This window comes from Nerophis ophidion, linkage group LG14 (genome assembly GCF_033978795.1).
Source record: "Nerophis ophidion isolate RoL-2023_Sa linkage group LG14, RoL_Noph_v1.0, whole genome shotgun sequence".
In the NCBI taxonomy this organism is placed as follows: Eukaryota; Metazoa; Chordata; class Actinopteri; order Syngnathiformes; family Syngnathidae; genus Nerophis; species Nerophis ophidion.
Window position 1 is genome coordinate 37,011,290 of NC_084624.1, and position 24,672 is coordinate 37,035,961.

Below are 24,672 nucleotides of genomic sequence, written 5' to 3' on the forward strand. Positions count from 1 at the left end.
GCTTCTGCCAACCTAGTCACTGCCGTTGTGTCCTTGGGCAAGACACTTTACCCACCTGCTTCCAGTGCCACCCACACTGGTTTGAATGTAACTTAGATATTGGGTTTCACTCTGTAAAGCGCTTTGAGTCCCTAGAGAAAAAGCGCTATATAAATATAATTCACTTCACTTCACTACTAGACACATTTACTAGGATAATTCTGGAAAATCCCTCATCTGCTTATTGTGTTACTAGTGTTTTAGTGAGATTATATAGTCGTACCTGAAAGTTGGAGGGGTGTGGCCACGGGTGTGGTGACCGCCAGTGTCTCTGGGGAAGCCACGGAGGAGGCAAGAGAGTCACAGCTGCAGGAGGAACGACGCAAGCTCCGCTCATTTCTACGGTAAGAGCCGACTTATTACCACAATTTTCTCACCGCAACCTGCCGGTTGACATGTGGTAGAGAACCATGTTCGCTTGACCGCTCTGTTCCATAGTAAAGCTTCACCTTCGGGAATGTAAACAAGGAAACACCGGCTGTGTTTGTGTTGCTAAAGGCAGCTGCAATACACCGCTTTCCACCTACATCTTTCTTCTTTGACGTCTCCATTATTAATTGAACAAATTGCAAAAGATTCGACAACACAGATGTCCAGAATACTGTGTAATTATGCGATTAAAGCAGACAATGTAAAGCCGTGATCTGTACTGGAAGAAAATGTCCGCTACAACCGGTGACGTCACGCGCACGCGTCATCATTCGGCGACGTTTTCAACAGGATACTTCGCGGGAAATTTAAAACTGCAATTTAGTCAACTAAAAAGGCCGTATTGGCATGTGTTGCAATGTTAATATTTCATCATTGAAATATAAACTATCAGACTGCGTGGTGGGTAGTTGTGGGTTTCAGTAGGCCTTTAAGGGACCAACTACGAACATAGAATAGAATGCCTATTAGTGTCACTACACACAGGTACAATGAGATTAAAACAACTCCAGTATCAGTGCGACAGTCGATAAATATGCTAAATGTAGGAAGGAAAGAAAATAAAAATAGTGCAAAAGGAGGTCAGGTGCACAGTCCAGTCCTGAGAATGAATGTTCTGAATGTGTTGTTTAAATATTATACTATATACAGAAAATAAAAATTAGCACACAGAGTGGTGTTTAACTATAAAATCAGTGCCTATAAGAGTCCAATCAAGCCCAGTGTTATCTCAATGAGAGGAGAGCTCTGCTGTACTAAACAAGTCGGTCCTATGGTCACTGCAAAACACGAGTCAAAGAAACTTTGCATGACACAATCATTTTTGCAGTTGATCCTTAAAAATAGTTGAACTCTCCTCTCACACAGAGGATCTTTGACGAGTGTTTTTTTTCTTTTTCTTCAGTAGATCTATAAAAACAGCAAATTGGTCCCGTTACAAAGATGATCTTTGGCTAGTGTTTTTGCGGCTGATCCTACAGAGGAGCACCCCTAACACATAAAAGATCTTTGATCACAGCGTTTGATTTCTATTTCAGTAGGTCTATAAAAACAACAAATTATCCTGTTATAAAGAGGATCTTTGACCAGCACTTTTGCAGTTGATCCCTAAAAGTAGCAGAACACTCTTGTCATGTAAAGGATATTTGACTACAGTGTTCAATTTGTTTTGAGGTAGGTCTGTAAAAACAGCAAATCATTCTGTTATAAAGAGGATCTTTGGCCAGCATTTTTGCAGTTGATACCTAAAAACAGTGGAGCACTCCTGTCAGATGAAAGAGCTTTGACTATAGCGTTGAATTTTTATTCAAGTAGGTCTATAAAAACAACAAATGACCCTGTTATAAAGAGGGTCTTTGACTAGCCTTTTTGCAATTGATCCCAGACAATAGCATAACACTCTTGTCACGTGAAAGATCTTTGACTAAAGTGTTAAATTTTTTTTCAAGTAGGTCTATAAAAACAACAAATGATCCTATTATAAAGAGGATCTTTGACCAGGATTTTTGCAGTTTATCCCTAAAAGTAGCAGAACACTTTTGTCATGTAAAAGATATTTGACTATAGCATTCAATTTGTTTTGAAGTAGGTTTGTAAAAACAGCAAATAATCCTCTTATAGATAGGATCTTTGGCCAGCATTTTGCAGTTGATCCCTAAAAACAGCAGAGCACTCCTGTCAGATGAAAGATCTTTGACAATAGCGTTGAATTTTTATTCAAGTAGGTCTATAAAAACAACAAATGATCCCGTTCTAAAGAGGATCTTTGACTAGCATTTTTGCAGTTGATCACTAAATATAGCATAACACTCTTGTCTCGTAAAAGATCTTTGACTAAAGCGTTTAATTTTTATTCAAGTAGGTCTATAAAAACATCAAATTATCCTGCCTGGGGGCAGAATAGCTCGTTTGGTGGAGTGGCCGTGCCAGCAACTTGAGGGTTCCAGGTTAGATTCCCGCTTCCACCGTCCTAGTCACTGCCGTTGTGCCCTTGGGCAAGACACTTTACCCACCCGCTCCCAGTGCCACCCACACTGGTTTAAATGTAACTCAGATATTGGGTTTCACAACGTAAAGCGCTTTGAGTCAAGAGAGAAAAGCACTATATAAATATACTTCACTTCACTTCACTGTTCTAAAGAGGATCTTTGACTATCATTTTTGCAGTTGATCCCTAAAAATAGCAGAACAATCTTGTCACGTAAAACAGTGGTCCCCAACCACCGGGCCGTGGCCCGATTGGTACCGGCCCGCAGAATATTTTTTTATTGATTTAAAAAAAAAAAATAATAATAAAAAAGGTTCATTAAATCAACATAAAAAACACAATATACACTTACAATTAGTGCACTAACCACAAAAACCTCCCCTTTTCATGACAAAAACGTCCCTTTTTCATGACAAATAATTTGTCCCGGGCCGCGGGACAAATTATTAAGCGTTGACCGGTCCGCAGATACAAAAAGGTTGGGGACCACTGACGTAAAAGATCTTTGACTATAGCGTTTAATTTATTTTCAAATAGGTCTGTTAAAACAGCAAATAATCTTCTTATAAAGAAAATCTTTGACTGGCATTTTTGCACTTGATCCCTAAAAACATCAGAGCACTCCTGTCACATAAAAAAATCTTTGACTCGCATTATATGCGGTCGGTCCTCAAAAACGGCAAAACGGCCCCGTTACTATGGTGATCTTTGCAGCTCACTCTGGTCACACAAAGGATCTTTGACTAGCGTTTATTTTGCAGTCGGTCCGAAAAACAGCAAATTGGTCCTGTGATTAAAAAAGATCTTTTCGCAGTTGAAACCTAATCAAAGAGAAGATCTTTGATTAGCGATGTTTTTTTCCCAGTGGGTCCAAGATTGATCCTGTCAGAAAGACGATTGTTGGCTAACATTTTTGCTGTCTATCCCTAAAAACAGCAGGGCACTCCCCTCACACAGCAAATCTTCTAAAAGAGGATTTTCTAAGTGTTTTTTTTTTTGTTTTTTTTCGTAAAAATGCCTTGCATAACAGCAGTGCATTTCTGCCACATCGAGTATCTTTGACTAGCAGTGTTTTGACGAGTGTTTTTTGGCATTAGGTCCTCAGACACTTGCAAATCTTTTCGCAAGGACTGCGCTCCTGTTGTTATGGGTCAAGTGCAAAAAGGCTAACCTAAGATGGTTTTTACAACGGCACAAATATGCTGTTTTTGTGGACCAACTCCAAAAAAACAGTCAAAGAATCTCTCTTTGACAGGAGAGCACTGCTGTTTTTAGGGATCAAGCGCCAAAACACCAGACAAAGATTCTCCCTATGACAGGAAGGCTCTGCTCGACATTCTTTTGCTTTTCAGACATTGCCTTGAACGCCGGTCCTCCCCCACTCCAATCTTTCCTCCCAAGTGTTTTAAGTGTGTGGAAGAAAGAAAGGACGAAAACGTTTCCTCACCAGAAAAAGCAAAGATGGCGGCGGGAGGACACTCCTATCAAGCCCGGCCCCCACCCAGCTCCATTCCATCGCCGTCTCTCCCACACATCTCCACATCCCCGAGCCAGCCCTTGTGTTTTCTTTCTCCATGACTTAAAGGAAAGAAAATGGAGTGGCTCCCAAAATAAATACGTCTCTCTCCCGGTCGGATGGAGACGACGTGTCATAGTGCGTGCGATAGCTCCTCGCAAAAGAGGCTGCTGTTGTTTTAGTGGGAAGGAGGATGGAGGCTGCTGAGTGTCTGTCACCTCGTCTCCATCACGTTTGCGCTTATGTGCCATTTTTTTCACTCTGAAGCACCAAACACAATTAGAAGTGATTTCAAACGTCCGTCCCAATAAATATCGTTGACTGATTGCAACTTTTCAGACGGTCAAAGTTCACACAAGATAAATGTTTCTCAATTTAACGAGTAAAACATTTGCATCCCCCTTTTGTTGCAACATTTATTGTAATTACTTTTTTTCTAAGCTCTTCGATCAAGGCCTCGGCGTACGTCACGCCGTGAAATGCGAAACATCCGTGCTCCCTCAGCCTGAACTGGAAGGCCACTTTCTTTTTTCTACTGCTGTCGTCATCAGCTAAAAAACTAAAGTTTTTGTCGTCAAACTACGCTGACTTCATGTCTGTCCTTGGAGGACACCATGCACCCCACTCTTGTGATCCTTGTTGGACTTAAAGGGGAACATTATCACAATTTCTGAAGGGTTAAAACCAATAAAAATCACTTCCCAGTGGCTTATTTTATTTTTCAAAGTTTTTCTCAAAATTTTACCCATCACGCAATATCCCAAAAAACGGCTTCAAAGTGCCTGATTTTAACCGTCGTTATATCCACCCGCCCATTATCCTGTGACGTCACAGCGTGACCACACAGAAACAAACATGGCGGATAGCACAGAAAGGTATAGCGTTATTAGCTCAGATTCAGACTCGGATTTCAGCGCCGTAAGCGATTCAACAGATTACGCATGTATTGAAACGGATGGTTGGAGTGTGGAGCCTGATAGCCAAAACAAAATTGAAGAATAAACTGAAGCTATTGAGCCATATCACAACAGACAGCGGCACGGGAGGAAGCGCGGACGAATTCGGCAATCGCCTCCAAACCAACGATTGGTATGTGTTTGTTTGGCATTAAATGTGGGTGGAGGGAAAGGCTGGATGCAAATATAGCTACAAATGAGGCATAATGATGCAATATGTACATACAGCTAGCCTAAATTGTCAGGCTTTCCCCTGACAGTTTGTCTATGTTTTAGTTTTTTCCTCTGCATTTGTCTGTTTCCTCTGTGTTTAGTATCTCCTGTCATTAGTTCCTGTCTAGTGCTCTTATTTTGTCAGCTTCCTATCTTGTTCCCTGAGTGCTATGTTCCTTCTCAGCTGTGGCTGATTGGCACCTGGCCACACCTGTTGCCAACCAGCCCGCTCCTATTTGTACCAGCTTTGTCTTGTGTCAGTTGCTGGATCGTTGTATTGTCATTTCGACTTGTCGTTGCCATATGTTGCTCATGTCGTGTCGATGTGATTCTTTTCAGCTACTACTTGTCGTGCTACATTTTGTCCTGGTCGTCGTATCCGTAAGCTGTTCTTGTTAGCCATTAGTTATTTCCAGTTTTTCCGTTTGCTATCCACTAGCTTCCATGCTAAAGTTCCTTTTTGTTTTCTAGCTTCCAGTGCTAGCTCCCTTGGTTTGTTATTCCGCCCACGTGCATGCTTTTTTTTTGTTCTTGTTTAGTTTTAATTAAATCATGTTTTCATATTCTATGCCTGCCTCCGTCTCTGCATCTTGGGGTTCGTCAACAACTAACAACTTTCACATAAATAGCATGTTAGCATCGATTAGCTTGCAGTCATGCCGCGACCAAATTTATCTGATTAGCACACTCCACAGAAGTCAATAACATCAACAAAACTCACCTTTGTGCTTTCATGCACAACTATTTACGTAAGTTTGGTGGACAAAATGAGACAGAAAAAGAAGTGGCATAAATCATATCCAGGGGTTTACCTCGCTCATCTGCAGGAAGAGACTGCTGTCTTCCCTGAATAGCTCACACTCGGGCAGATTCAGTGGTGGTCTATTTTCCAATATTGCAGATTTCGTTGACTTTATCGTTGGAAATGCATTTGCTTTGAGTGTCGCAGGATATCCACACATTCTTTTGTGTTTATCGGAAAAATAACAGAGCTGATTTGACTTGGTGCGTGTAATAAGATTGAGAAAATGGCGGATTGCTTCATGTTGTGATGTACCGGGTGAAAGGTTATCGCTCGACAGGCTATCAAATGAAAGGGGTTTAAATCGCCAAATTCACCCTTTTAGAGTTCAGAAATCGGTTAAAAAAACACATGGTCTTTTTTCTGCAACATCAAGGTATATGTTGACGCTTACATAGGTCTGGTGATAATATTTCCCTTTTAATGTCCAATAAAGTCGAAGTATCCTCTCAACAGCTCTACGGCAGTGGTTCTTAACCTTGTTAAAGGTAACGAACCCCACCAGTTTCATATGCGCATTCACCGAACCCTTGTTTGGTAATTTATTTATTTATTTATTTTTCAAATTCAAGACAAAGTTATATGTTGTTTTACTGGTGCACAAAATGAACCGTGCATGAACATCACCTTGTTCAAAGAACAAAAGCAACACAGTACATGAACTCACAACTAATTACATACCTGTAAATTAGATGGAACACTTGCGGGAACATTGTTTGAGGGTATCCATAATACGGCGATAGGGAGAAGTTTTTATTTACACGATGAGTCGGGTGTGTCTTGACCTCCGCCGAACCCTTGAGGCCGTCTCACCGAACCCCTAGGGTTCGATCGAACCCAGGTTAAGAACCACTGCTCTAAGGCTGGCTACAAAATAACTAATACTACTTACAGCGGTAGCAACATCAAAGTTAGAAAACAAAGTCATAATTTCAAGAATAAATCCATAGATGCGAAAATAAAGTTGGAGTATTTAAAGAATTAATTATAAATGTTACTATATACTGTCAAAAAATGTAATTGCATGTATTTGTGCAAATAAAGTCAAATATGGTCAGTATAAAGAAGTAAATCACCAGAATATATGATACATACAAGAAAGATTTTGATATAAAGTCCTACTATTGTGAGAATATTGTGAGCTAAAGTCGGAATTCGGATTTTTAAAAATGTTGTTGCGGAGTTTAAGTCGAAATGTTACAGTAATGATGTCAACATAACTGTCAGAAAATTAAATTTTGTGGATGATATTATGTGAAGGAAGTTGCAAATTGCAAGAATAATGGACAAAAAAAGACAAAATCTACAAAAATTCGGTTGACATATGTAGTGGTGATATGAAGTTGTAATACTCTAAGAAAGAAGTCAAAAATGATGTCTGATTGAAGTTGTAACATAAGCAAAAAAGCCGTAACTACGAGAATAAGGTCGGAATATTACTAGTTCAGAACCGTAACTTTAAAGATAAAGTCGTGATTATGAGAATAAGTTCGGAATATTACTAGTTCAGAATCGTAACTTTAAAAAATAAAGTCGTAACACTGACAATAAGGTCGGAATATTACTAGTTCAGAATCATAACTTCAAAAATAAGGTCGTTATTATGAGAATAAGGAAAGAATATTACTAGTTCAGAATCGTAACTTTATCAAATAAAAAGTCGTAGTTATGAGAATAGAGTCGGAATATTACTAGTTCAAATCGTACCTTTAAAAATTAAGTCGTAATTATGAGAAAAAAGTTGGAATAATATTAGTTCAGAATCGTAACTTTAAGAATAAAGTCATAATTATGAAAGTGAAGTCAAAATATTTTTATATGACGTCAGACTATACTGAGAATAGGGTTGAATAATTATGAATAAAGTCGAAATTGTAATAAAATAGTTGTTGCGGCGTTTAAGTCAAATTGTTACAGTTTTGATGTCGACGTAACTGTCAGAAAATTTCATTTTTTGGAGGACTTTGTAATTGTGTGAATAAAGTTGCAAATTGCAAGAATAAAGGACAAAAAAATTACCAATTCTATGTAGTAGTATGAAGTTGTAATGCTGTGAGAATGAATTAAAAAATTCCGTCTGAAAAAAGTTGTAACATAAACAAAAAACTCATACTTATGAGAATAAGGTAGAAATATTTATGGGTCAGAATCGTAATTTAAGGAATAAAGTCGTGATTACGAGAACAAGGTTGGCATATCACTAGTTCAGAATCGTAAATTTAACAATAAAGTCAGAATTATGAGAATAAGGTCAGAATATTACAAGGTCAGAATCTAAATTTTAGGAATAAATTCGTAATTATGAGCCTTAGGTTAGAATATTACAAGTTCAGAATCGTAATTTTAAGAATACATTTACAATTTCTAGAAAAAGGTCGGAATATTATTAGTTCAGAATTGTAACTTTGAGAATAAAGTCAAAATATTGTAGACTAAAGTCAGACTATGATAAGAACAAAGTGAGAATGTTACGAGATTAAAATCTATGGAGGTTAATTTTTGTCTTTATTATGAAAGCTTTTTTGGACACTGATTTTATGTTACAAAATTTGGGGGTTTGAATTTTGTGAACTGAATTTTTGTACATCAAATTATGCTGACACATTTATTGAAAAAAATTGATGTGAGCAAAATATGTGTGTTTTAAAAAATCAGTGTTTTAATATTCAGTGTATAAAATATCATTGAACAAAAATCCAGTGTAAAAACATTCGGTGCAGAAAACCTCGCAAGACTCACTTCTGGTAAATTAAAGCTGAAGCAATCAATCCTGTCTCAGAACCAGCGAATGAGGTGTCAAGTTTGAAGTCACGTGAAAGTCCGAATTGTAACCAAAAAGTTGTTTAAGTCAGAATGTTACAATAATGAGAATACAGTTAAAATGATTACATTATTTTATGGTTGGCGTAATTGTACAGAGTCAATTATTGTGAGAATAAAGACTCAAATTACAAGAATAAAGTATGGAAAAAAAAGACTCCATTTACCCAAAATAAGTTGAAATATGAGTCGTAATAGGACGTAGTGATAGCAAATAAGTCGTAATTACGAGAATACAGTCGAAAAAAGACCAGCACGGCCACAGAATTGTACCTTTGAGAATAATGTCGTAATTATGAGAATAAAAGCTATCATTTAAAAAAAATAGAGTTATATATATGTGAATACAGTAATTTTACATTGTACAATAAAGTCGAAACATTACATTAAATTTTTTTTTAAGTGCAAATTTAAAATAAGAACATTGTAATTTTGAGACTAAAGTTTTAGTAAATGAAGTAAATCTACAGTGGGGCAAAAACGTATTTAGTCAGCCACTGATTGTGCAATCTCTCCCACTTGACAAGACGACAGAGGTCTGTAATTTTCATCATAGGTACACTTCAACTGTGAGAGACAGAATGTGAAAAAAAAATCCAGGAATTCACATTGTAGGAATTTTAAATAATTTATTTGTAAATTATGGTGGAAAATAAGTATTTGGTCAACCATTCAAAGCTCTCACTGATGGAAGGAGGTTTTGGCTCAAAATCTCACGATACATGGCCCCATTCATTCTTTCCTTAACACGGATCAGTCATCCTGTCCCCTTAGCAGAAAAACAGCCCCAAAGCATGATGTTTCCACCCCCATGCTTCACAGTAGGTGTGGTGTTCTTGGGATGCAACTCAGTATTCTTCTTCCTCCAAACACGACGACTTGAGTTTATACCAAAAAGTTCTATTTTGGTTTCATCTGACCACATGACATTCTCCCAATCCTCTGCTGTATCATCCTTGTATCCATTTTGGTACAAACGCAACTCGTCGTGTTTGGAGGAAGAAGAATACTGAGTTGCATCCAAAGAACACCATACCTACTGTGAAGCATGGGGGTGGAAACATCATGCTTTGGGGCTGTTTTTTCTGCTAAGGGGACAGGACGATTGATCCGTGTTAAGGAAAGAATGAATGGGGCCATGTATCGTGAGATTTTGAGCCAAAACCTCCTTCCATCAGTGAGAGATTTGAATGGTTGACCAAATACTTATTTTCCAACGTAATTTACAAATAAATGTTTTAAAATTCCTACAATGTGAATTCCTGGATTTTTTTGTCACATTCTGTCTCTCACAGTTGAAGTGTACCTATGATGAAAATGACAAACCTCTGTCATCATTTTAAGTGGGAGAACTTGCACAATCGGTGGCTGACTAAATACTTTTTTGCCCCACTGTATCTTTTAAGTGGGGGGGTTTTAATTGCCACTGTCAGGACGAGCAATGTTTATTTATCATTGTAGCGTTGGACTATATCACAGTCGCCCGTATGAAGTGTGCTTTGGGTGAGCCTCATTAAACGGCCAATTGAACGCTCTGTCAAGCAGAACCTTCCTTTGACCCTAAAACACACACACACACACGCACACTCACTCACTGGCACAGTCTAGCACAATCCCTTAGTCGGACATCAATAGTTTGTTTATAATTAGCCCTGGCACCTCTTGACTACTTAGAGAGAGTGATTGTTTTTCAAAATGGCCCCTGGGGTCCTGTTGACTGATTGCGCCGAGCTTTGGCGGAGGACTGAGAGAGTGAGGAATGGAGGGAAGTGGAGGGCTGGGGGGTTGGGGGTGTCCGTGTTCGCCGTGCAAAGTCCACGGCTGGTCCAGAGTTGCAGTCTGCATTCCAGTCAAGCCGCTGTGGACCCTCGTCTGACAGCCTCTACGATAATGTCCCAGGCAGATAGAGAGAGGCGCGAGGGCCTCTGCTCTCAATCACTCAATTAGTGCAGCGAGCAGCCATGCTCGGAACAAACTATGCACTGGACATTATAGTGCGCTCATTACTCACTAACATCATGACATGCGGGAGAACCCAAGGATAATGTCTCCTTGTTGCCGTTACTGTGCATTTTTTCCCATAAGGCAATCGTGATTTGTTAAACCATGAAAAAATGCAAAATATGTTAACAGTGTGTCAATTAACAAAAGATGTCATTATTACGTAAGGTCGCATAACCTATTTTCAAAATAAGTTTTATTGTCTACACCAGTGCTTTTCAACCACTGTGCCGCGGCTAATGTGCCGTGAGATGCAGCCTGGTGTGCCATAGGAGATTATCTAATTTCACCTATTTGGGTTAAAAATATTTTTTTTGCAAACCAGTAATTATAGTCTGCAAATGATGTGTTGTTGTTGAGTGGTCGGTGCTGTCTAGAGCTCGGGAGAGTAACCATGTAATACTCCTCCATATCAGTAGGTGGCAGCAGATAGATAATTGCTTTGTAGATGTCGGAAACAGCGGGAGGCAGCGTGCAGGTAAAAAGGTGTCTTATGCTTAAACCAAAAAAAAACAGAGCGAGTTTCCCTAAAAAAAGGCATTGAAGCTTAGGGAAGGCTACGGAGAACGAAACTAAGACTGAACTGGCTACAAAGTAAACAAAAACAGAATGCTGGACAACAGCAAAGACTTACATCCGAACATGACATGACAATCAACAATGTCCCCACAAAGAAAGATAAAAACAATAAAATATAATTGATTGCTTAAACAAAGTAGATGCAGTAAATATTGCTCAATGGAAGACATGAAACTGCTAAAGGAAAATACCAAAAAAAAGAGAAAAAGCCACCAAAATAGGAGCGCGAGACAAAAAGTAAAACACTACACACATGAAAACAGAAAACAAGTCAAAATAAGTCAGGGTGAAATGTGACAGGTGGTGACAGTACACCTACTTTGAGACAAGAGCTATATTGATGCAGGCTTGGTTATGTGTTAAAGTCATCCAACAATTGCGACAACGACTTAATACTGTCAACTGAGTTTTGTTTTTAATGATTTCTGCTGGTGGTGTGCCTCCGGAATTTTTCAACGCAAAAAATGTGCCTTGGCTCAAAAAAGGTTGAAAAACACTGGTCTATACAACGACCACAATAATCAATAGCAATTCCAGTCAATAAATCAATAACATTCAAAATGAAGTCTAAAGACGTAGATGAAACGTAAAAGTAAATGTCACGCAAATAAAGTCAGAATCATCACCCTGGATTTTCACTGGATGCGTAATGGCTGCGGAATGGCGACAAACTATTTCCGTTTCTGTTACGGCGGGGTTGCAGCTTGTTGCGAAGTTCGTTCCCCCGGGATGCAAACGGACAACTCCGGACGAAAGCGTGTAGGTAGGAGATGATTTATTTACCATAAATCATAGCAAAGCAGAAAATACGCACGAAGGATGCGTGCCGATCGCACGCAGAAGCTAAGGCAAAAACTTACCACAGGAAACTTAAAAACAAGAACCAGGAATATCCAAACGTGACAGTTGCATGAAGCAAACAAAGAAGCCGGGACGAGTGTGGCGAGAGAAGTGAATAAATAGCTCTCTGATTAGTGGTCGACTGCAGGTGAGCGTGCTGACCACTAACCAGAGGCAGGTGAATCAAATTAATCCCCATAGAAAAAAAAACAAAAAACAGGGGTGCACAAAACAGGAACTAAGGGAGTCCAAAAATAACAGAACAGGATCCAGGCCACGGATCATGACAGTTTCAATTCTAGTAAATGCGCCAATTTCCCCCACTGCCTAACCCCTTTTTAGTGTGGTACCGCATTCCTGCCCCATGTACACACAGTCAATCAATCAATCAATCAATGTTTATTTAAATATCCCTAAATCACAAATGTCTCAAAGGACTGTACAACCCACTACGACTACAGAGCTTCTATATTTCCCAATTTAGCTAAAATATGCTTGTGCGGGACAGGCAGTCTTGCACAGACAAAAAAATAATTATCGGTTTACTTTCAAAATAAGATACTCTGTCCGCAAAGCGGATCTTTTTTTGCCCTTTGAAAGGTCCTAATGGGCTTGGACCGACCTTAAGTTGACTTGTCAAAGGTTTTTACCTCGTTGACACAAATAGATTAGTTCTAGTTTATTCTGAAGGTCTGAGGTCAAATAATTATATTACAGGCATATCCTGGACAGCTATTACAGGGCCTGTGGGTATACCATCTGATATGGGGCCTGGGGAAGCAAGTGAGTGGTTAGCGGGAGTTGAATGAGATGTGTGTGCGTGTGTGTGCGTGTGTGTGTGTGTGTGTGTGTGTGTGTGTGTGTGTTCTTGTATTGTACCCTTCTTGAGACATTGATAAGGAAAAGTACCTTCCATATGAGGACCGGTGACCAAATTAGGACCGACATCATGGTGCCAATACAGAAAACCATTGCATCTAATAGAGAATGTCTCATTTGCACCCCTGGTGGTGAAATCTATCAAAATTAGGGTGGTCCCAAAGAGGAGTGCTCCCCCTCTGGTCAACATATGAAATAACACGTGTATAAAAATTAGAAGTGCTCCACCTCTGGCCAACATATGTAATAACAAGTGTGTAAGAAATTTAAATTAATTTAAAAAACTTAAACAAATATGTATATAGGGACCCACTGTAATAACTTGAATTAAATAATGAAGAATATAAAAAACAATTACAAACAAAAAACTAAATAACTAAAAGCTTTTTTATATTTGCATAGTTTGTATATATTATTGATATTGTAAATACAAATCTCTATATATCTAGAAAGGGTGATCCTAAAGAGGGAGGCATTTTTCGGAGGTCTCAAGAAGGTAACGAATACAAGAGTGTGATGTGCGTGCCTGTGTGTGTGGGTGTGTGTGTGTGTGTGTGTGTGTGTGTGTGTGTGTGTATACAACGCCCGCCAGGGAGGATGTTACTGTTGCGTTGTTGCTTGCAACAAGTGGAAAAATCACAGACGCCCGCCTGTGGGTATTAATGGACGACAAAGTTCGAGATGTTCCGTGGTGTTGCTGTTCAGCAGCAGTCACGCATCTTGAATGGCAGGACCGAGTTTATTTGCTTCCGCTCCTCTGGAAGGACAGCAGTTTGTGTTTGGCTTTACTGCAACTCCTGTTATCACGTGTTTATCCACGGATTTGGAAGATCTTGTATAAGTCTGTGGTATTTAGCTGCACGGCGGAGCTGCAACAATGCAGCGGAAAGGATTGGCGGACAGTGGATGGCGGCAACGTTACGTGGCGGTGCCGTTCAGCAGCCGTTAAGCATCCAGTGGAAATACGGGCTCGGAATGCTATCAACAATATTATGGCTATAAAGAAGTAACGCAAAAATAGCACTGAAACGAGACAAGACAAAGTCTTAATTTGGAAAATATTGCCAAAATTATATGAATACATTAAAAAATATCGGGAGAATGAGAACGCAAAATAAGGTTGTGATTGTGAAAACATCTAAATGTTGCGACAAGAATGTTAACATTTTACAAAATAAAACTATAAGAATGAGTGTATGGTCGTAATAGCAAGACTTAAGTTGAGACGAGGAGAACAAGTTCAAATATTACACAAATAAAGTTGTTATTGCAAAAGTGAAGTCATCATTAGGAGTATTATGTCGTAATTGTGAGACAGAAGTTGAAATATGAGATTAATGTAGAAGTACTACAAGTATCCAGTGGCAATCGTGAGAAAAATGTTGAAATATTACACAAGTAAGTCGTCCAAGTTTAAACACTTTGAAATGGTGGTCGTCATTGCAAGAATAAAGTTGTGACTGTGAGTACCAAGTCACCAATGTGATAAAAGTTGAAATACCAGGCAAATAAAGTCGTTTTTGCAGGAGTAAAGCCGTGAGTTTTAAGTTCTAATTGTGAGTAAAAAGTTAAAATATAACTTGAACTTATTTGTAAAACTGAAAATCAAGTTTGCTCGAATGAAGTTGTAACAAGTATAAAATCGTTAAGTCGAAATACTTTGCGAACAAAAGTCGCAACAAAGAGAATAAAGTCTTAATTTCACAAATAAAGTCGTGATCATTGTTCCGAATAACAGCGTTACTTTTGCTAGTAATGAGTAATCGAGTTAATTACTTTTATATACAAAGTTACAAGTCACTTTGCCGTTACCGATAGGTCTCATTTAACGAGGCACGCTAATTTCGATGTGGTTGGAAGTCAACATGACAGCGTCAGAAGCAATATATTTTGACTCGTACCACACTTAATTAAACCTGATATCAAATAGAAGGAGGCAACATCACACAGCAAACAACACACACATGCACACTACAACTTTGAGGGAATAATGAGCAATAAAATCAATGTTTGAAGTGACCAGCTTGCTACAATAAAAAAAAATTATAAATACCAAATAAAATCTGCAGTTGGAAATTTGAAACATCAGAAATTACAAATCTAAAGTTTTAATTATGAAAACAAAGTCAAAATGGCAAAAAAAAAATAAATAGATAAAATTAGGCACAAAGACATATAAACTATTAAATACAACTTCATAATGTTCTTCATTGTGGTAAATTACAGCTCTGATGTACTTGCATTTAGGGTACACTTTGACAATTAATTTCAAACATTGATTGATTGATTGATTGATTATTAGTGTTTTTATGTTCAGTTCCAGTTTATTTCAAACATGCATACAATAAAATGTACTGCTGCACACATTTCCAGTTTCATTACAGCACATCCGAAAAGGAGTAGGAAGAAGCAGAGCTTATTTAATCCTACTCCTTTTCATACCGTAGCAATTGTGTCCAATTCCTTTGTTCTCTGTAACAGAAGAGTGAAAAAATTAATAAGAAATAAATAATATACCATAGTAAGCAAACAAATATTGAATACGTAAATAATCTTTTCTCAAGAATGAAAAAAAAAAACGGTTCAATATGTCCATTATAATTCTTGTTCCGTGTACTTTGTGAACACTTGTAGTTTGAACAGTCTCTTAAACTGAGTCATATTGGTGCTTTGTTGGATTTATTTCCTTAATCCATTCCATAATTTAATTCCACATTCAGATATGCCAAATGTTTTAAGTTTTGTAGGGCCATGCAAATGTTTTAAATTACATTTTCCTCTAAGGTTATATTCCTCCTCTTTTATTGAGAACAATTTTTGTACATTCTTGGGTAGCAGGTTATAGTTTGCTTTGTGCATTATTTTAGCTGTCTGCAAATGCACCAAATCTTTGAATTCAATAATTGTGATTAAATAAATAAAGGGTTTATATGTTCGCAATATCCAACATTATGTATTATTCTAACTAATCTTTTTTGTAACACCGTTAGTGAATGAAGCGCACATTTGTAGTTGTTTCCCCATATTTCTATACAATGTAGATAATAAAAAAGGGTTTTAAAAAAAACATGCTTGAAAAGCAGTAGTATCTACACTGCAAAAAGTCAGTGTTCAAAAACAAGGAAAAAAATACAAAAATTAGGGGTATTTTATTTGAATTAAGCAAAGTTATCTGCCAATAGAACGAGAACATTTGGCTTGTCGAGACTTTATAAAACAAGTAAAATGAGCTAACCTCAATGAACCCAAAAATACCTTAAAATAAGTATATTCTCACTAATTACAACTGTACTACTATATGACTACGTATTTTCTATTGTTTCATTGAAAATAAAACAGCAAAGTCCATTTGGCTGTCATCTGTTTTAATTATGAGACACAAATGTGTCAAAGTCTTTTTTTTTTCCATGCTGGAAATAAGAAATTATCACTTTAAAAAAGTAGTTTTATTCTTGTGAGTGTTGATGACACAGTTTTGCAACAGTTGATATTCTAGTTTCAAGCATGTTTTACTCAATATACCTTATTTCCTTGATTTGCCGCAGGGCATATAGTATGCGCCTGCCTTGAATTACTGCCGAGTCAAACTCGCTTTGCAAAATAATTAGCGCATGCTTAGTATTACCGCCTGGTCAAACTCACGACGTCACGAGTGACACTTCCCCTGTCATCATTTTCAAAATGGAGGAGGCTGATTTCAATACCGGTAATTTGGAATTTCATAAAAGGAAGAGGATTAAGAGCCATTTAGTAGGATTTAAAGTCCAGGCTTACATCACACTCAAATTTTACTGCATGCCTTTGGTAAGTGCCGGAGTGAGAAGAGGTTTTTAAAATAACTAGCGCATGCTTACTTTTACCGCATGCCTTTGGTAAGCACAGGAGTGAGAAGAGGTTTTAAATTAATTAGCGCCCTGGCGGCAATTCAAGGAAATACGGTAGGTCATATAATCTCAGCAACAAGCTGTTATATCTTATTAAGATCATTTAGGACCAAATCCCTTAAAACAAGTAAAATTCGGTAACATAAAATCTGCTTAGTGAGAAGAATTATCTTATCAGACAGAAAATAAGCAAATAGCACCCTTATTTGAGATATTTAATCTTACTTGGATTTCAGTTTTTGCAGTGTATTATTGGTGTTTTCCAACATTGTCCTATTACTGTGTATTAAAATGAGTAATATTACACAAGCAGTTGAATACACAGCCAATCCCTACGAGGATTATTTATTAAATACAGGTATTGTACTAATAATATTTGTGGGAATATTTGGCTATAAAAAGCCATGCGTCAGTTTCGGGTCAAACGTTCTCGCCGTTGAGCAGGCCGGCGCCAACCTGAAAACGACCCCTAACCCCCCGCTGACCCCTCAACTGCAGACAGCCTGCGCGCTGGCCTTTGATGGCGTGTTTGCTCTCACGTACAGTAGAGGTTAATCACACACACCTTGAGAGGGCGACGTGTCGCTCCATACAATGGTTCCGTTGGCCCGCTGTTGTCTGAGCAATGAGAGGGGGATTAGACATGAAAGGTTCGCCAGCATGGCGGGTAAACAAGCGCCGAACAATCTTTTACCTGCGCCGCGTTTGGCCGGCGGATGTTTGCGTCAAGTCGGCGTTCTCCCTGATTGATTCTTGACAGAGAGAGGACTCCGTTTGCACTCGGCTTGTTTTCACTCTTCAGTCCTGATTGAAACCGTTCTAAAAAAAGAGGACATTGCGAGCTAACTTAACTAGCTTGAGATTCTTTATTTTCACTTTTACAAATTTGTTCAAGTTATGGTTCAACTTTTTACTCACAATTACAAACCCCGTTTCCATATGAGTTGGGAAATTGTGTTAGATGTAAATATAAATATAATACAATGATTTGCAAATCCTTTTCAACCCATATTCAATTGAATGCACTACAAAGACAAGATATTTGATGTTCAAACTCATAAACTTTATTTAATTTTGCAAATAATAATTCACTAAGAATTTCATGGCTGCAACACGTGCCAAAGTAGTTGGGGAAGGGCATGTTCACCACTGTGTTACATCACCTTTTCTTTTAACAACACTCAATACTTTTGGGAACTGAGGAAACTAATTGTTAAAGCTTTGAAAGTGGAATTATTTCCCATTCTTGTTTTATGTAGCGCTTCAGTTGTCCGCTGACGTATTTTACACTTCATAACGCGCCACACATTTTCGATGGGAGACAGGTCTGGACTGCAGGCGGGCCAGGAAAGTACTCACATTTTTTTTTACGAAGCCACGCTGTTGTAACACGTGCTGAATGTGGCTTGGCATTGTCTTGCTGAAATAAGCAGGGGCGTCCATGAAAACTGATCGATAACATTTTCACCAATCAACCGGAGAATCAAATAACAGCAGGATTACTCTTCAATGACATAAGTGATCATCCATCTGTATTCAGCATTTTCCACGATTTCTTTGATAGGAGAAAAGACAAAAAAAACAGTCCAATATAGATTTGTTAGACATCAAACACACAAAACTATGGCAGCATTCAAGTCTGAGTTATGTGCCCAAGACTGGGGGGAGGTTTATACCTCCACAGACCCGGATGAGGCATATGAAACTTTTCTTAATATTTTCATAAAACTGTACGATAAGCACTGTCCAATTAAAAAAAACATGTCATTAAAGACAGCACCGTTAAGGATAAACCGTGGATCACAAGAGGAATACTGAAGTCTTGCAAAAAGAAAAATTATCTTTACAGAAGACATTTAAAGTACAGAACCAAAGAAACTGAACACAAATATAAAACGTACAAAAATAGGTTAACACAAATAATAAAGCACTGCAAGCGAACATATTACTGTAACCTATTAGAACAACATAAAAATAGCATCCAGGGTACGTGGAAAGTTTTAAACGGTATCATTAAAAAAAAAAAACATGACACATAAGGAACATCGTAGCTATTTTATAGAAAATAATCTAACTATAAATGACCCTAAAGGAATAACGGATGCTTTAAACAACTTTTTTGTAAATGTTGGACCTAATCTAGCAAATGAAATTGTACAACCTGAAAACAGTGCAAAATTTAATGAACAAACCATTCAAAACAATTTAGAATCGATTTTTATTTCCCCCGTTAATGAAAGTGAAATCAAAACAATTGTAAATTCTCAGAAAAACAAGAAGTCAACAGACTGCTGTGACTTGGACTTTTCTCTGATCAAGGAAATTGTGGATTTTATAGCTGTTCCCTTCACTTGTGGGGCGGTATAGCTCGGTTGGTAGAGTGGCCATGCCAGCAACTTGAGGGTTGCAGGTTCGATTCCCGCTTCAGCCATCCTAGTCACTGCCGTTGTGTCCTTGGGCAAGACACTTTACCCACCTGCTCCCAGTGCCACCCACACTGGTTTAAATGTAACTTAGATATTGGGTTTCACTATGTAAAGCGCTTTGAGTCACTAGAGAAAAGCGCTATAAAAATATAATTCACTTCACTTATATTTGCAATATTTCTTTTATAAAAGGTGTCTCCCCAAAGAAAATGAAAACGGCAAAAGTAATTCCTATCTTCAAAAGTGGAGATAAGCATCAGTTCACAAACTATAGGCCTATTTCTTTACTCTCACAATTTTCAAAAGTCCTTGAAAAATTATTTGTGTCAAGACTTGACAGTTTTATTGATAAGCATCACTTGCTAAGTGAACACCAATACGGTTTCCGATCTAACAGGTCCACTTCCATGGCAGTGATGGAACCAGTTGAGGAGGTAACCACTGCAATTGATAAGAGAGAGTATGCTGTCTGTGTTTTTATTGACCTGAGCAAGGCCTTTGACACCATCGATCACACATTACTTTTAAACAAAATGCAGAGGTATGGTTGAAAAGTTATCTTGGTGGCAGAGAGCAGTATGTGCATATGAACAATGTAGATTCAGACAAAAAGATCATAACACATGGAGTACCCCAAGGTTCTGTACTGGGACTAAAATTGTTTTTACTGTACATTAATGATATTTCTAAAATATTTAAAAAAACCTCAACTGTATTCTTTTTGCTGATGATACAAGTCTGTACTGTTCTGGGCAAGACCTTGACCAACTCGTAGAGACTGTAGAAATCAAACTCCACATACAAAAGCAATGGTTTGATGCCAATAAACTATTGATCAACCTAAATAAAACTTAATATATTGTATAATTTTTGGAAATAGGAAAAATAACATACAGCGTCATATAAGAATTGATGATATGGAGATAGAAAGGGTGTATTCAATAACATTTTGGGGAATCTATATAGATGATAAATTAAATTGGAAACTGTACAAAAATATACTTAAGACAAAGACGGCAAAAAATATGGCTATGTTACATAAAATTAAAAACTCTGTAAATCAAAAGGCTCTTAACATGTTATTTAATTCTTTCATACTTCCATGTCTTAATTATTGCGTTGAAATCTGGGGAAACAATTATAAATCAAACATCAACTCTATATTCTTACTTCAAAAGAAAGCGATTAGAATTTTAAATTATGCGAATTATCATGACCATACCAATCGTCTGTTCAGTGCACTGGGGAGAGTGGCCGTGCGCAACCCGAGCGTCCCTGGTTCAATTCCCACCTAGTACCAACCTCTTCACGTCCGTTGTGTCCTGAGCAAGACACTTCACCCTTGCTCCTGATGGGTGCTGGTTGGCGCCTTGCATGGCAGCTCCCTCCATCAGTGTGTGAATGTGTGTGTGAATGGGTAAATGTGGAAGTAGTGTCAAAGCGCTTTGAGTACCTTGAAGGTAGAAAAGCGCTATACAAGTACAACCCATTTATTATTATAAATTAAAAACATTAAACTGCACAATCTTGTTGATCTCAATACTACTATTGTGGCTTACAAAGCTCATAACCACATGTTGCCTGGGTGTTTACAAGTGAGATTTAAACCCAGAGAGAATCCCTATGACCTCAGAGGTTCAGAAAGCAAAAATAAGAACGAGCTTGAAAAGTAAATGTGTTTCTGTTAGAGGAGTTCAACTGTGGAACAGCTTGGATGATTCCTTAAAATGTTCCAGTTCCATTCACACATTGAAAAAACACTTTAAGACCAATGTCTTGAAAAAATATATCACTCTTGAATCAATATTGTAGTTAATACTATGATTAATGTTAATTAAAAACTAAACATGGGATATAAATAATAATAGAAGTACAATTGTTTGTATATATTGTATATATAATTAGTGCAAAGTTTTAATATGTACACAGGGATATTTCACATGCCTGTACTGTGTATAAAATTGAACTACGTTCATGTTGTTTATAATGTGTATTTATAATATGTTGTGCAAAGGACATTTTATAATTTTCGGAAGTTCATTTTGTACTTGACATTGTTTATAGGGTTAGGCGCAATAAGTGTTTAACTTCAGCCTAAACCCTTTTGGTCTGCAACATTTTTTATTTTCAATCTATGAATGTACAACTGTTTGTTTGCTTTGTTGACCATTGACCAAAGAACAATAAACAATCAAAAAGACGGCGCTTAGTAGGCAGCATATGCTGTTCCAAAACCTGTATGTACTTTTCGGAATTAATGGTGCCTTCACAGATGTATAAGTTACCCATGCCTTGGGCACTAATACACCCTCATACCATCACAGATGCTGGCTTTTGACTTTGCGTCGCTAACAGTCTGGATGGTTCGCTTCCCCTTTGGTCAGGATGACACAATGTAGAATATTTCCAAAAACAATTTGAAATGTGGACTCGTCAGACCACAGAACACTTTTACACTTTGCATCAGTCCATCTTAGATGATCTCGGGCCCAGAGAAGCCGGCGGCGTTTCTGGATGTTGTTGATAAATGGCTTTCGCTTTGCATAGTAGAGCTTTAACTTGCACTTACAGATGTACCGACAAACTGTATTTACTGACAGTGGTTTTCTAAAGTGTTCCTGAGCCCATGTGGTGATATCCTTTAGAGATTGATGTCGGTTTTTGATGCAGTGCCGTCTGAGGGATCGAAGGTCACGGTCATTCAATTTTGGTTTCCGGCCATGCCACTTAAGTGGAGTGATTTTTATACCCAATCATGGCAACCACCCGTTTCCAATTTGCCTGCATACCCGAGGGACGTTCCAAATAAGTGCTTGATGAGCATTCCTCAACTTTGTCAGTATTTATTGCCACCTTTCCCAACTTCTTTGTCTCGCGTTGCTGGCAAAAAATTCTAAAGTTAATGATTATTTGAAAAAAAAAATGTTTATCAGTCTGAACATCAAATGTGTTGTCTTTGTAGCATATTCAATTGAATATGGGTTGAAAATAATTTGCAAATCATTGTATTCCGTTTATATTTACATCTAACACAATTTCCCAACTCATATGGAAACAGGGTTTGTAGAAGTTAATACCCATGATTTTACCCCTGCAATAACAACTTTATTAGGCTGGTATTTCAACTTTTATCACGATGGTGACTTGATACTCACAGTCATGACTTTATTCTTGCAATGACGACTTTAATTTCAAAGTGTTTTAAACGTGTTTGTCACAATCACGACCCAATACTCGTAATGACGACTTTACTCTTGCAATCCCGACTTACTTGTGTAATATTTCAACATTTTTCTCATTATTGCTTCTTGATACTTGTAGTACTACGACATTAATCTCATATTTCAACTTCTGTCTCACAATTACGACATAATACTCGTGATGACGACTTCTCTTTTGCAGTAACAACTTTATTTTTGTAACATTTCAACTTTGTATCCTCATCACAACTTAACTATTACGAATTTACTCTTATTCTTACAGTTTTATTTTGTAATACTTTAACATTCTTTTTGCAACATTTAGACATTGGCTTCACAATCACAACCTCATTTTGCGTTCTCATTCTCCCGATGTTTCAAATCGACGGATAGACTTTTATTCTTCGGAATCTAGCATGTTACTTGTAAGGTGTAGCTACCTAAATTGACAAGTAAAGCCTAGTGAAGTAAAAAAGTACTTTTTTTTATACTTCTACAGCACAAATAATTATTGTACGGACCAAATTCATTGGGGAAGTTAGCGATAGATCATGATGATAACTAGCTACAGTAGACTGACCATACGTCCTCTTTTTCCTGGACATGTCCTCTTTTGCGGGATTGTCCGGGGTGTCCGGGCGGGGTTTCTTAAATGGCTCAAATGTCCGGCGTTTTGTGTCAACGTTGCGTGTATTTTCAATCTACGTACAGGGTTAAGAAGGGTCAAAAACTAAACAAATTGTGAAGGTCTACGCACGCAGAAACATTCGTGAAGGAGGGACAGAAACAGAGAGAGCGAGAGAGCCAAGTAGTGGATTAATTTTCAATCAAGGCATACTTGATTAACAGCCATACAGGTCAAACTGAGGGTGGCCGTTTAAACAACTTTAACACTGTTACAAATATGCACCACACTGTGAACCCACACCAAACAAGAATAAAAAACAAATTTCGGAAGAACATCTGCACCGTACCACAACATAAACACAACAGAACAAATACCCAGAACCCCTTGCAACACTGACTCTTCCGAGATGCAACAATATACACCCCCGCTACGCCCTATCCCCTCCACCTCAACCCCGATTACGCCAAATCAAATATTTCACCTTGAAAAAATTTTTTGGTGGAAGATTTTGTATATTTTGTGTGTTTGCCATAAAAAAAACATAGTTTTGTTTGACAAAAAAAGGGCAGAAAACAAACAAACAAAAAAAGAACATAAAAAAAAAAAACATTTTAAAATGAGGGATAGATCTGAAGTTGATGTAAACTCCAGAGATTTAAGCGTCAAATATAAAATGTATGTATGCCCTGGCACACCATTATCATCATTTCATGACCCAAGTAAAACACTTTTTACACTTTTACACTGAAATAAATACACCTACAACTTATTAAATAGAAAAATAGAAAAAGCTACCCGCAGCGGTAAAGTTTAGATCCATGAAGGAAAGAAGAAAGTGAATGAATGTTTATAACTGAATACATTTACATATGTATACACATTTGTTTTCTTTTTTTATTATTTTTTTTAATGAATTAAGTAACGTGTATGACAACCTTTTTCTAAAACACGATATAGAATGTGAGATACAGCAGGATAACGAATATGTTTATCATTTGTTTTCAAAACGCTTACAAAAAAGTGGGACCCCAAAAATTTACTGTGGCACCCCATTTTTATGACTTGATGGGGTCCCTGGGACCCCATTTTAAAAATCCCTAGCGCCAACACCGCAGTCAACAGAGGAGAAAAAATGCTTTATTTAAATAAGTATATTATTTATAAAGCAAGTTCGAGTATCATTGACACATTTTCACCTACTCCCGGCCTTGGCGTGCTGCCCGCCTTGGCACGCATATATGTGTCCTCTTTTTGGGATTTCACAGTATGGTCAGCCTGGGCTATCTCTAGTCAGAGACTTAAAAAGAAAATGTGATGCCACGGACGGATTGTGAATTAAGGCAAGGCAAGTTTAGGAGTTAACCTTTTTGTTCCAATAGAATGTGAGCTGCTGTCGTCAGTTGGTTTGACTTATGATCCTGTAAGTTTATATTGTATTTGATGTAGCTCGCTTGCTAGCTAGAGATAGCTATT